Source organism: Maniola hyperantus, chromosome 20, assembly GCF_902806685.2.
Source record: "Maniola hyperantus chromosome 20, iAphHyp1.2, whole genome shotgun sequence".
Classification (NCBI taxonomy): Eukaryota; Metazoa; Arthropoda; class Insecta; order Lepidoptera; family Nymphalidae; genus Maniola; species Maniola hyperantus.
Genome location: NC_048555.1, coordinates 841,923 through 857,177, shown reverse-complemented (window position 1 = coordinate 857,177; position 15,255 = coordinate 841,923). Strand labels below are relative to the sequence as shown.

The window sequence follows — 15,255 nt, the reverse complement described above, 5'->3', positions numbered from 1 at the left end:
ACTTCTACTATACTATCCTATAAAGAATATGCCTTCTTCAACGTCGATATCAGATGTTTAATTCAATACACTTCTTCTTTCTTCTTCTTAAACTTCTTTAGGTCGATTTTGCTTTGCCGTCATAGTCGATTTCGCTAGATATAATATTATATCAAAGTTGTCGAAAATGTGCAATCTTGTACTAAGCCTGCGGCCCCTGGCGGATGGAGTTTTGTTATAACACTAATTTTTGAATTACGATTGTCGGATAATAAAAGGTTAGAATGGTAATGGGGTGTATTTAAAGTTAACATTTGTTTCGTTGCCTGTGTTATCTGAGGGTACCTGTCACTGAACTCTAAATCATACAATAGAAATGACAGTCAATGGTTTTTCATATAAAAACGCCCAGTCTACAGTTCTACACAAAAATGTCACCAATATTCGTTTTCATGCAATGTTATCGGCTAGGTACATTTTTGCCGCTTTCAAGATCAAAAATCCAAAAAATTTAGTAGATATAATAATAAGCTACTTTTTATCCCGGAAAATCAAACAGTTCCCACGGGATTTTTAAGAAACCTAAATCCACGTGGTCGAAGTCACGGGTATAAGCAAGTAAAATTATATTTAATGACACCACCTAGTTGTCCCATGTGAATACGTAACTTCGTTAAACCAGCTTGTCAATTTACCTCTAAACTACAGTCGTGACCCATTAAACACATAAGCTCGTCCCAATTTCGTCCCATGCCGAGATAAGGACGCCATTAGAATAATAATATGTTGTGTGAATAACAAAAAAACCGGCCAAGTGCGAGTCGAACTCACACACGAAGGGTTCCGTACCGTTGCACAAAAAATAACATTTTTTTTTAGTGATGTAAGCATAAATTCACGATTTTCGGATTTTGAAATGAAATGAAATAATTTTGAAATGAAATGATTTATTTCATTTCATAATCATGGATTTCTCCCTTTACTTGTGCAATAAGACCTACCTATCTGCCAAATTTCGTTATTCTAGATCAACGGGAAGTAGGTACCCTGTAGGTTTCTTGACAGAGAGACAGACAGACAACAAAGTTTTTATTTTTATTTTATTCAGATACATGTTAGCCCTTGACTGCAATTTCACCTGGTGGTAAGTGATGATGCAGTCTAAAATGGAATCGGGCTAACCTGGAATGGGTATGACAGTTTTTAATAAACCCTTTGGTTTCTACAGGGCATCATACCGGAACGCTAAATCGCTTGGCAGCACGGCTTTGCCGGTAGGGTGGTAACTAGCCATGGCCGAAACCTCCCATCAGACCAGACCACAAATTTAGAAATTATAAAATTCCAAATCCCTGCCAGGAATCGAACCCGGGACCTCCAACTAATAAGACTACAGGGCTTTCCACTGCGCCAGGGAGGTCGTCAAGTGAACCTATAAGGGTTCAATTTTTCCTTTTGAGGTACGGGTCCCTAAAAAAACACAATGCGTGCATCTGTGCATTAATTTATTCCTATTCTATTTGACGTCACTTGAGCACAGTTTTTTATGTTTTTTTATCATTCGTTCACGTGGAAGGGATTGTTCTGACCGCCCGGTTTTTAAGGGGTTGTTAGGGTTGTTTCTATCACGGTGATTTTTGATTTAGACGTTTATGTTTCAATACCCTATCCGCTGAAAGATGTTAGTATAGCGCTCTCTCTGTTAAGTAATCACATACAATTGATAGAGCCAAAAATCTCAGGTGGGCGCTAACCATTTTAAGTCACCAACTAATCACAAACGAAACTATGTTTTCGAATTGAGTTTCTAATGTTTTTTGAAAACATTTTTGAATTGAATTTCGTATGTTTTTTGAAAACATGTTTGTGATTGGTCGGTGGAACACAAAATGGTTAACACCCACTGAGGTATTCGTCTCTATCATTTTTATGGGATTACGAAACAGAGAGAGCCCTATATTAACTCCTTTCCATGGATAGAGTGTAGTTAAAATAGTTAAAGAATTGCTGTGATTGTTTATTTTATTATTAGTAGCATGTCTGTAATTCTGTCTGGAGCCTGGAGACACTAAGTTTATAACTGCTTACTTTTTTTTTATTCATTCATTATAGGCAAGCGCTTGACCACAATCACACCTGATGGAGTTTTTAAGTAAACTTTAAAAAAATGAGCGAAGGGGGGTTTGTGTCTTTAAGACACGGCATCATTTCAAAATCCAAAATTTTCAAAAAAAATGGTACAGGTTTTTTTTTAACACTAGATACCTAACTGGCTTAACCGAAAGGCTCTATCTAGGGTAAAATGTTGATAGTTTCCGAGTTTCCAATATTAGAGTTTGCATTTACAAATCACTCAGATGCCGAACCAGGAACTTACCAAAATAGTTAGGACATGAAACAAAAATTAAATTCTGTCTTTTAATATCCAATCTTAACTGTACACAATAAAGTTTATATTTAAACATGCTAAATTAAAAACTCTGCTACATTTCATATTTCACTTTACAACTACATAATGGCTTTAGTTTTAGAGTTCAAAATATGGGAATTTGATGGTAAAATTAAGTTGGTATTGTGAATGATTTTTGAGAAGTAGTTTCCTTGATGTTTGCCCCTGAATCATGGTAATTGTCCCTCTACAGTCTACTCCATAATGCTCCACGTGATTCTTTTTTGTAATGTCTTGATTAGAATATGTCGCGAACATAATAATCTTTTTAAAACTGCGAAAAATATGATAATAGATCCTCATTCACTCTCCTTGCAGCAGTACAAAAAAATGCTGCATCAGTATATTGATGCAGCATTATAAACTCGTATGCTTCTTCGTAATTTTTCTTATTTTTCTTGTTTTATGTAATATTTAGTATTTAATATTTAGTACTATTGTAAATTGCAGTGTTTTTATTTTTATTTTTTCATATTTGTATTTTTAGCTTTAAGTTAACTGGTAATCCCGCACTTGCAAACTTTTAAAATGCATGCCGGTTTGCCAGTAATTGGGTGTACACTCTAAATTTTTTCTCTGTGAATTGTAATTGTTATTTTATAATATGTGTACTATCTGTTGGCAAACCAATAAAATAAAATAAAATAAAATAAAATACCTACTCAGAGTCTCCCGGTTGACCCTTTACGAAAAACAGTTTACAAGTGGTAGTATTTACAAGTGGCACGGTTTTCGGATTTCTCCCTTGTGCCTACCTGCCATATTTCGATATTCTAGATCAACGGGAAGTAGGTACCCTGTACTGTAGGTATCTTGACAGAGAGACAGACAGACAACAAAGTTTATTTTTATTTTTTTATTCAGATACAAGTTAGCCCTAGACTGCAATCTCACCTGGTTGTAAGAGATGATAGCGGGCTAACCTGGAAGGGGTATGGCAGTTTTTACTAAACCCATACCCCTTTGGTTTCTACACGGGCATCGTACCGGAACGCTAAATCGCTTGGCGGCACAGCTTTGCCGGTAGGGTGGTAACTAACCACGGCCCAAGCCTCCCACCAGACCAAACTGACTATCATCTCTACAAAGGTATAGTGTTGAAACTTTGGCTGCCTAAGCATAATATTATTATTACTAATCATTACTAGATGATGCACGGAAAAATCCAGACCCAGATTTTCCAGGAGACAAAGTATCCTATTTTCGTAAGTACACGTTTTCGCGCGGAAGGATAGATATTTTTTATTTTTGTAGATATTATATATAAGAGAACTTTCACGTTGTTCGTTTGTCCGTTTGTCAGAGCCTTAAAAAACATAAATAGCACGTGATTTTTCAAAACCTAATTCCTCACGGGCGAAGTCGTGGGCATCAGCTAGTCCATAATGTATTTTATTTGTACGTGCAAGTATGAGTTGAGAACATGTTGATTGTCATCTGGCACTTAAGCGCGTGTAATTATGAAACAGGTGTGCAAATGAAGCGACTGGGCCGAGATATTTAGCCTCAGTATTATTAAGCCTCCACAATTAGTTTAATTGGTCCGCCTTTAGGACTCCTATGCACTGACAAGTTATTTGTTAACTTTCTTCATTATCCTCGACAGTCCTACTAAAATCTATATATATAAAAGGAAAAGGTGACTGACTGACTGACTGACTGACTGACTGATCTATCAACGCACAGCTCAAACTACTGGACGGATCACGCTGAAATTCAGCATGCAGATAGCTATTATAACGTAGGCGTCCGCTAAGAAAAGATTTTTCAAAATGCAACCCCTAAAGGGGTAAAATAGGGGTTTGAAGTTTGTATGAAAGTCTGTCAGTTTTGAAGTGTCTATAAAGAAGTTTTGTAGTTAATATTTTTGCAATTAGCAGTATGACATATTTTATTAAGCTCATGTTAAAATCTCATAGTTAAAGATCAAACCTAAGGGTGTAAAATAGGGGTTTAAAATTTGTGTAGTCCACGCGGACGAAGTCGCGGGCATAAGCTAGTCAATAATAATTATGTTGTGTTTCATTTCTTCCTCTGATATTTGCTCGTTAATAAAATATGTTCTCATGAATTCTTGTGTTTTATTTATCCTGCTACCCCGGCAAAGTCCTGTCCAAGGTATCGGTAAGGTGTTTCCAGGAACGACGAGCGTAAGTATCCCGTAAGTATTGAAACTCCCATAATTATAAGTTCGTAACGCATGGATCAAAAAAAAAATATAATATTTTTCACTGTAAATGAGTTGTAAATCCGAATAATTGTCATCTGGCAATTCGTGAATTATGTAAATATGAAACAGGTGTTTCATAATTACATAATTCACGAATCATCACTTGCTTTATCGGTGAAGGAAAACATCGATGTCGAGGAAACCTGCATGCCGGACAGTTCCCCATCTAATGTTCTCAAAGGTTTGCAGTCAAGGCCAGAGATAGATTGATTTAACGATGATAAAAAAGCTTATCTTTTCATAGGTTCAAATCGCCCATCTTTCAAGTCCATTAAAAATTATGGCCTCGTCCACATAGGCTATATCTTTTCGAGTTTATCCGGAAGCAGCGTATATGTTACGTCCTGGAAGTCTGCCAGCCTGGTATCTGATCGGCTGATCGCTAGATTGAGATGTATTCCTCTAATCTTTCATACTGTAACGGTTTGCTTGACTGAATATTATTAGATTTTCATTGGGTGCCATCAATTTTATTTTATTGACTTTTTGGAGTATTGTCAGAGTGAACTAGAGTAAGGGAAACCCTCAGTTTGTTCCTCAATCGACGATTATGTTAATTACTAGCTTATGCTCGCTACTTCGTCCGCGTGGACTATACAAATTTCAAACCCCTATTTCACTCCCTTAGGGGTTGAATTTTCAAATACCCTTTCGTAGTGGATGCCTACGTCATAATAGCTATCTGCATGCCAAATTTCAGTCCGATCCGTCCACTGGTTTCACCTGTGCTTTGATAGATCAGTCAGTCAGTTAGTCAGCCAGTCACCTTTTCCTTTTATATATTTAGATTATTTCACCAAAAAATAATTTATTTTCCAAATTCGTGACTTTACTAAATCGCGAATTAATTCGCGAATGAGGGGGGGGGGAAGGGAAGTGTACGGGAGCGGTGTGCAGGCTCGACTGTACCAAAGGGAGATCTCCCACTGAGCGGTTGACTGTGCTCGGTAGCGCCAGCTGGGCCGACGACGGTTGCGTCATGAACTGTCAGCGGTACATTTGTTCGGGACTACGTCATGAAATGTTATCGATTGAATAGCGCCATCTAGTTGCATCTGTGGCAACCGCCACAGATTAAAGTTCCCGTTTGCACTCACCCTTAGATAACCCGCGCGAAGTTGAACCAAACTGATGGCAGTACATTTACCACCATTAATTACGACTTACAAATGTTCTGACTATTAACAATGGAATAGGCTATTGACAGGGTTCTCATTTATTTACATTGATTCGGTATACCGCGTCTATTCGAGACTATTGTAGAACTCCGCTGTCCAAGATAAACACAAAGTAATTGGCTAGGGCAAATTAATATAAGGAAGTGTCTATAGTTAGATTTTTAATTAAACAACACGTTTTGACATTACCTAATGTCAAATCGTAAAATAACGATACCATATTATTTACGATGTTAGTGATGTATGTGGTTCAGTTGGTTCATGTGAATGAGTCCATGAACCAGTTCCTGCTTCTCTATTTTAGATTGAACTTTCACAAGAAGAGTAAAGAAGAATCATTATAAAACTAGTAAATAATTACTAAAATAAAATAAGTACCTAGAGATAGTATAATAGTGCTTTAAAAAGGGATTTTAGAATGTGATTTACGTAAATATATTTTTTATTGAGTAATAAGGTGTTCTTAAATGTTAGTAAATAATTTACAGCAGGATAAACCATTAATTCCATTGAACTATCGACTCACAATGTTTGATACGTTTCTAAAGTTACCCGTACCTACTGTCCCAACTGGATTGGTGGTTCATACCAATAATAATATGTTGTTGCGCCCGCACTATTTATTTTTCATAAAAATCTGGTAGCACTGGAAACGAAAAAAAATGTTGTTTAATTAAAAATTCGAGTATAGAAATCCACAAACTGTCGTTTACTAGGTAGTAGGTAAGGTAAGCCAAAATCTTTAAAGTCCTTTCATTGAGTTTGATTGGTTAATATTAAAATGAGTACAAAGCCACTTTTGTGTGAAAAGTTCACCAGAGTTACTACATAACTCGCTACATAATAATAATATTAGTCTTTACTGTTATAAATTAAACCACACCACTTATGAAATATTCCTTTAACTTTATTTCTTTATTATACTATACTTAAAATAATATGGCCAAAATCTGAAAACGTTACAAATTTATTTTCTATGTCACAGACAAAAATTTTATAGACAGAATTTACAACCACAGATAACAAAAAACATTTTAGTTCGTACACAGATATATAACATTTACTATTCTCTTAAAAATACTTACTTTCACAGCGGCAGATGGCGTTCCAGTAATAGATAAAAAATTAACACAATTAGGTATCTTGCTTGTTAAAAATTAACAGTTGAATTTATCGCGTTTTAAATGACCAATTTTAAATAAAAAGGAGGCGCATACCGAAGATTACGCAAGGGGCAATGTGATAAAGTGAATTGCGTACCCTCGCGATAGCTATCTGATGCAATTCCAGCGCCCACCTGCCCCCCTCCCGATACAAATGCAAATACTCCCGTCGACCTTGACGGCACTTTTACTTTATAAATTATAGCTAAGGGCCGACGCATACCCTCAGAGTGGAGTGTAGTCCAGTTATTTTGATAGAAACTGAACTTAGCAAGCTGAAGTGGCAATAGGCACTGGGCAGGTGATGGGGAGCGGATGGATGAGGAAGGCGGAGGACCGTGTTTGGTGGCGCGCTCTTGGAAAAGCCTATGTCCAGCAGTGGACGCAATCAGGCTGATGGATTGGAGCATACCAAAGATTACGCAAGGGGCAATGTGATAAAGTGAATTGCGTACCCTCGCGATAGCTATCTGATGCAATTCCAGCAACCACCTGCCCCCCTCCCGATACAAATGCAAATATTCCCGTCGACCTAGACGGCACTTTTACTTTATAATTTATGGCTAAGGGCCGACGCATACCCACGGAGTGGAGTGGAGTGCAGTCGAGTTATTTTTATAGAATAGAATAGAATAGAATAGAATAGAATGTTTTTTTATTCATGTAAACTTTTTAAAAGTGCTTATGAATAGTCAGGTTTAATTTACCACTGGTTCGGAATGCCGTTCCTACCGAGAAGAACCAGCAAGAAACTTATAGCAACTTACGACTTACTTTGACGGACGGACGGACAGCGGGTCATTGTAATAGCCCTCCTCCGTTATACAGGGACCCCTTCGGATATGACACCCTAAAAAGAAAACATATAAAACCTAGCCCACAGCAAAAAAAAGGACTCGAACATCACAAAACTATGGTCGTAAATGTAAAACAAAAGTTGTACCCCATTAATCTAGGTCTTAGCGAGGCAATAAACATTTAGACAAATTCGTGGCAATAAAACTGGGCCGTAATTAAAACTTGCCTTCTTTTTTCTTTTAAACCGACTTCCAAAAAGGAGGTGATTCTCAATTGGGCGCGTTTTTTAATGTATGTTCACCGATTTTATCGAGGTTTTTGGACCAATTTGCAAATTTTTTTTAATCAACAGGGCATGTTTCCGTGGTGGTCCCATAAAAAATTCTGGATCCAACTCCTCAATCATGATGCTGCAGGGTTACTGCCCGCCTCAGTTATCAAGATTCAGGAAGTGTTCATAGTGAATTAATGTCGTAGGTATCAAGCAACGACTATGCTTGGACTCCAAGTCCGAACTCCTCAACCCTGAACCTACAGCAAAAAGGACTGGAACATCACAAAACTATGGCCGTAAACGGAAAACAAAACCTGTACCCCATTAATCTAGGTCTTAGCGAGGCAATAAACATTTAGACAAATTCGTGGCAATAAAACTGGGCCGTAATAAAGCTTGCCTTCTTTCTGATAGCAGCTGTTGCTCGCACGCGAGCTTACCGGCTTTTTTAAGCCTTTTTAGGGTTCCGTACCTCAAAAGGAAAAAAGAATCCTTGTAGGAAAAGCGGTGATAGCCCAGTGGTTAAGAGTTAAGACGTCCGCCTTCTTTTTAGGAGGTCGGGGGTTCGATCCCGAGCACGCACCTCTAACCTTTCGAAGTTCTGCTTTACGGTGAAGGAAAACATCGTGAGGAAACCTGCATGCCTGGGATTTCTTCATGTTCTCAAGTTGTGTGAAGTCCGCCAATCCGCATTGGTCCAGCGTGGCAGACTATGGCCTTCTCACTCTGAGAGAGGATCCGTGTCTGTCAAGAAAACCCATAGAGTACTTCCCGTTGACCTAGAATCATGAAATTTGACAGGTAGAGGTCTTATAGAACAAGCAAAGGAAAAAATCCGAAAACCGAAATGTGGTTACGTCACAAAAAAATTAAAATGTGTTCATGAAAAAATAATTAATTAGTTTACTAAATCACATAATAGATAGCACTGTCTGTGTGCATAAAATTATAAGGGCGGTTGTGCACTCATCCGTAGGTATTCGGTTCGTATTAGTGATTCTTCGAAGTGGCCGTCATACAAATACGTACTCATTCGATTCGTATTTTTACGGAATCCGTGATTTCAATGATGAGTGCACAAACGCGCTTAGGGAGATATTATATTTTGTACGATGGTACGGAACCCTTCGTATGCGAGTCTGACTCGCACTTGACGTGTTTTAATACCAATTCCAGTATTAAAGCCTAGAAAAAATAAAGGAATTCATATAGGTCAGGTTAAGTGACATACCATTCCTTTTACAGCAATTTAATACAAGTGTAAAGTTTTTTATTATTTCTTTTCTGAAACCTAGGTGATTAAAGTGGGGCATACCGAAAAACATACCTAAAGTAAATGTTACGATAAGAAATCATCATTATATTTTTCTTAGTGAAAATCCATACTAATATTATAAATGCGAAAGTCTGTCTCTCTGTCTGTCCGTCCGTCCGTCCGTCCGTCTGTCTGTCCGTCTGTCCGTCTGTCCGTCCGTCCGTCTGTCCGTCCGTCCATCCGTCTGTGTGTCTGCCTGTCTGTCAAGTTTATCATGCTGACTAATATTCCCCTTTACCCTCTAACTAAGCGTAAAGCTTGTGCTGGGAGTCGGTACAACAATAGTGCAACGGATGGGGTTTGAACCGGCGACCTTTTGGATTTCAGTCCGCTCCTTTGAGCTATCACCACTTTGACGATTATTTGGATTTACGAGGCAGTTACGATCATTTGGATTTAAATATATTGGATACTAGCTGATGCCCGCGACTTCGTCGCGTGGATTTACGTTTTTCAAAATCCCGCGGAAACTCTTTGATTTTCCGGGATAAAAATTAGCCCATGTGTTAATCCAGGGTATAATCTATCTCCATTCCAAATTTCAAAAAATCCATCCAGTAGTTTTTGCGTGATTGAGTAACAAACATCCAAACATCCACACTTTTACATATTATTAGGATTTATTTTCCGAGACGTCTAACAATGGAAACAATAATACAATAAAGTATTTTAGGAATATTTTATTACCAAAAAAAGTCCAAACCCATATTAAGCCCAATGATAACCCAAGCACAAAACTTAAATCCTTTATTAATTTATCCCTAACCGTATATTACCACAAAACCAATTTTAAACAGCCATACTTCATAACCAAAAGTTGGGTCCATCCATTTGTTTACGACCCTGAAATTACCGTGACGAAAATTATGTCATACCAATTTAGGTTTTATTAATAACGTATTAAGGATTTATTTCCCGTGGGATATGTTTAGGGTAAGGTACAGTCGGGCACAGGTTTATAATCCATTTCACGAAACATGGTGCCTCTGATACAAATGTCAGTTGAGTTTAGAGAAATGAGACTTGCTATGAATTCTAATCTTGCAAGTTTGGAATACACTTTAAATGGAATCAGTACCCTTATTATAAATGCGAAAGTGTGTTTGTTTGTTGGTTAGTTGGTTTGTCCTTCAATCCGTTGCTTTAGTTGATTTTTGCATGGGTATAGATAAAGAACTGGAGAGTGACATAGGCTACTTTTTATCTAGCCGAAGACTGGGCCCAAAATTGGTGGGTCTCCTTTTGACGATCGATGCAGTGTCACATCGCAGTTTTGTGTTCTCTAAGATGAAGACAAAATAAAGTAAGTAATCTCACCAACAAACTGGCCCACCAGTTGGCGAGATAGATATGTAGGAAACTTTGTAAAATTATTATGAACTAGCTTATGCTCGCGACTTCGTCCGCGTGGACTACAAAATTTCAAAACCCTATTTCACCCCCTTAGGAGTTGAATTTTCAAAAATCCTTTCTTAGCGGATGCCTACGTCATAATAGCTATCTGCATGCCAAATTTCAGCCCGATCCGTCCAGTAGTTTGAGCTGTGCGTTGATAGATCAGTCAGTCAGTCAGTCAGTCAGTCAGTCAGTCACCTCTCCCTTACTATATATAGCTCATTTATATAATATATAGATAAATAAATTAAAAAAAAAAAAAAAAAAACCTACACGGTATTTCGTTGAGCGGGTTATGCACAGTATGTTATGATAACAACAGTTCATTATAATAACAGGTGCAACCGTAGTCCGAAATGCTCCGGGCGAATTGACCGTGTACGGACGACTTTGGGCGAGGCGGGTCGGACTATACGGACGCCTTTGGGCGAAGCGGGTCGGACTATACGGACGCCTTTGGGCGAGGCGGATCGAACGAAGATATTATATTAGAGACATTACGAAAGATGTAGAATGTTATTTTGTATACAGTATACAATAGTATTGAGTGTACAGTATACACAGATTTTTGACATGGTAACTATACATGATGCCTGAAGACGAAAGTCTTTAACCAGTGTGTTCTTCCCGTCCTCACCTATGGTGCTGAAACGTGGACACTGACAACGGCCTTGTTCACAAATTCACAGTCGCTCAGCGAGCTATGGATAGGGCTATGTTAGGAGTTTCCCTGAGGGATAAGATCCAAACTATTAGCAAGCTGAAGTGGCAGTGGGCAGGTTATGTTATGTCTGTCGTAGATGCGATGGCTGTTGGAGCCGGAAAGCCCTTGAGTGGAGACCGCGTGCAAGCGTAGTGTGGGATGCCCTCCAGCACGATGGACCGACGATATAAAGAGGCTGGCGGGAAGTGGCTAGACGAGCAAGGCTGAGGACCGGGTGTGGTGGCGCTCTTTAGTCCATGTCCAACAGTGGACGTCCACAGGCTGATGATGATGATGATGAACTACATGATGGTTACCAAGGATTCTATTCAATACTACATACTCATAATACATCTTCCATTTTCACCATCATCATAATCAACCCATTGCCGGCCTACTGTTGAGCATGGATCTCCTCTTTAGAAAGGGTTTGGCCATAGTCTGCCACGCTGGCCCAGTCCAGATTGGGAGACTTCACACACCTTTGAAAACATTATGGAGAACTCTCAAGCATGCAGGTTTTCTCACGATGTTTCAAGTTATAACCTTCGACCTCTCGCAAAGAAGGCCAAAGTCTTAACCACTATGTTATCACAGCTTCAATTACGGACTACATGGTGGTTGGATTCAATACAATTTTATCTAACTACAGTCAGAGTCGGTGGCGATGTGTACATGACTCTGAGGGTTGAGAATTTCTTGACAGAAACATCTAATATTTTTGTCGCCATTGCTCCTCGATCTATTTGACTCAATTGCAATACAAAACAGAATGATTCCATTTTCAAACAATATAATTTCCAGACTGGTACAATAAGCAGAAAGCCTGCACGGCTAAGCCTGGCTCGCAGACAGAGTTCCGGCTTTATTTCCCTCGACTTAGCGCGTCCCGACGAGATGTTACAAGTATTTTCACGTGCATGCATCGGGCTTTCGAAAATACTTGAAATTGTACTCCGTGCAGCTAATATTCTGAAAATGGAAAACCATTTTGTAGTATTTATTCTTCCAGTGTGCGGTTCCCGTTTATATTAAACTGAAACTAGAATTGTTTCCTTTTTAAATATACTTTTGAAAGATGTTTTGAATGTTCAAAGGCCTTTCTGTTTGTATTGAATCTACCACTGGTTTGGAACTTTGCTTTTGCTAAACAGAATGTCCAAAACGGTTCTATTTAAAACTAGCAACCGCTCGCTGCTTCGTTCCCGTGGAATTCCGAAAAAGACTACCTATTAAAAATCAGCCTTATTGTCTGCTATATCATTAAGACGTTGGGATCCCAAGGTGCTGGAATGGCGACCTCGCACCTGAAAGTGCAGCGTAGGAAGACCCCCCACTAGGTGGGCGGTTGGTTGATGAGATAACTGTGGGATTCTCAATTGAGTATCCCACAGAGACCTGTAATTGAGATAGGCTACTTTTTATCCCGGAAATTCAAAGAGTTCTCACGGGATTTTTGTAAACCTATACCTGCAAAGATAGCAAGCAGCAGCCTAGTGGTTAGGACGTCCGCCTTCTAATCGGAGGTCGGGGGTTTAATCCCGGGCACGCACTTCTAACTTTTCGGAGTTATGTGCGTTTAAATTAATTAAATATCACTTGCTTTAACGGTGAAGGAAAACATCGTGAGGAAACATGCATGCCTGAGAGTTTTCCATAATGTTCTCAAAGGTGTGTGGAGTCTACCAATCCGCACATGGCCAGCGTGATAGACTATGGCCAAAACCCTTCTTACTCTGAGAGGATACCCGTGCTCTGTAGTGAGCCGGCGATGGGTTGATGATGAAGATACCTACCTATCCACGTGAATGAAGTAAGGATGAAGTTACGGGTAACTTAAAGTACCGAACCACTTAAAAATGAAACGCAATTATGTACATCTAAATATGTAAAAGGAAAAGGTGACTGACTGACTGACTGACTGACTGACTGACTGACTGACTGACTGACTGACTGACTGACTGACTGACTGACTGATCTATCAACGCACAGCTCAAACTACTGGACGGATCGGGCTGAAATTTGGCATGCAGATAGCTATTATGACGTAGGCATCCGCTAAGAAAGGATTTTTGAAAATTCAACCCCTAAGGGTTTGAAATAGGGGTTGTGTAGTCCACGCGGACGAAGTCGCGAGCATAAGCTAGTTAAGAATATTTATTGGTTCAACTTACTTACAATAAACATAAGGTAGAAGCATTTACAAATTGACATAATTACACTCGCGGTCAATAAAAATGTAACCGACTCAAATCACGTCCGAACAAATGAAAAAGTTGTACGAATTTAAAGTGATATTCTCGGAGGGGAAGCAAGTGTCAGTCAGTCAGTTAGTCAGTCAGTCACCTTTTCCTTTTATATACGTATATTTACTTATAACTCGATGAAACGGAAAAGCCACTCTAAAATAAAAAGAGGCAAGTGGTTGTTTGTTGGTTTGTCCTTCAATCACACTGCATATTATGAACAAAAGAGTGACGAGATTTTTTTTTTAATTTCCGGGATAACTCTGAGATTAATTCAATTAAGAAGGTACCTGTAATTGATGAGAGAGAGAGAGTTACTTTTTATCCCGGAAATTCAAAGAGTTCTCACGGGATTTTTGGAAACCTATACCTATCCACGTGAATGAAGTATGAATGAAGTTACGGGTAATAAAAATGAAACGCAATTATGTTAATTAAGAATATATTTTATTGGTTCAACTGACGTACATTAAACATAAGGTAGAAGCATTTACAAATTGACATAATTACACTCGCGGTCAATAAAAACGTAACCGACTCAAATCACGTCCGAACAAATGAAAAAGTTGTACGAATTTAAATTGATAGTCTCGGAGAGGAAGCGAGTGCTTTGCGGGATTATTATCTTGCGTTGCGAATGAATTTAAGAGGGATTCAGTTTTTAGGGTTCCGTGAACAAAGGGTGCCAACGGGACCCTACTAGAACTACATCCGTTCAGTCTGTCTGTCTGTCAGCGGGATGTATCTCATCAGTACCCATACTATAAAAATGCGAAAGTGTGTTTGTTTGTTTATTGGTTTGTCCTTCAATCACGTCGCAACGGAGCAATGGATCCACGTGAGTCAAAAACCAGGAGAGTGACATAGGCTACTTTTTATCTCGGAAAATTAAAGAGTTCCCAGGGGATTTTAAAAAACCTAAATCCACGCGGACGAAGTCACGAGTATCAGCTAGTTAAAAAATAAATAAAAGTACCTAAATAATCTTGTAAGATGGCACGGAACCCTTCGTGTGCGAGTCTGACTCGCACTTGACCGGCTTTTTTTGTGGCTGCTGTGTACTGATACCGGTAATTAAGATTATAAGATTGATTCGCGGAAAGTTTTAGTTATACTGGTTTATTTAGCTGTGGCAAGTTACAAACATACAAATATACAAATATAGATACGCATAGATGCATCGATATAATAATATAAATGACAAGATATGCCCAAGCGAACAAAATTTTTCACGGTTTTGGAACCAAATAAATCAGCGCCATCTCTTAGATATAATTATAATAATGAACGACCCGTTTGAAATCCAGACGTCACTGAGGAGGAGATCATTGGTGCTAAAACACCACTGAGTCGGTGCCATTTTGTTTGTTAAATAGCCCTGTCCATACGAAGTAATAAATAAGTCAATGCATAGATGTAACATTGTTGAAAATTCATCATTCATTAACCCATCGCTGGTTCACTACTGAGCACGGGTCTCCATTCAGAATGAGAAGGGTTTCTCCAGTCTACTACGCTGGCAAGT

At 38.7% G+C, this 15,255-nt stretch overlaps 1 long non-coding RNA gene across 1 annotated transcript in view; it reads right to left on the bottom strand.

Moving 5' to 3' along the window:
- LOC138403784 (uncharacterized) overlaps nt 1–15,255 on the bottom strand; it is a 344,987-nt gene that overhangs the window by 57,653 nt on the left and 272,079 nt on the right. The gene's annotated exons all lie outside the window — the stretch shown is intronic.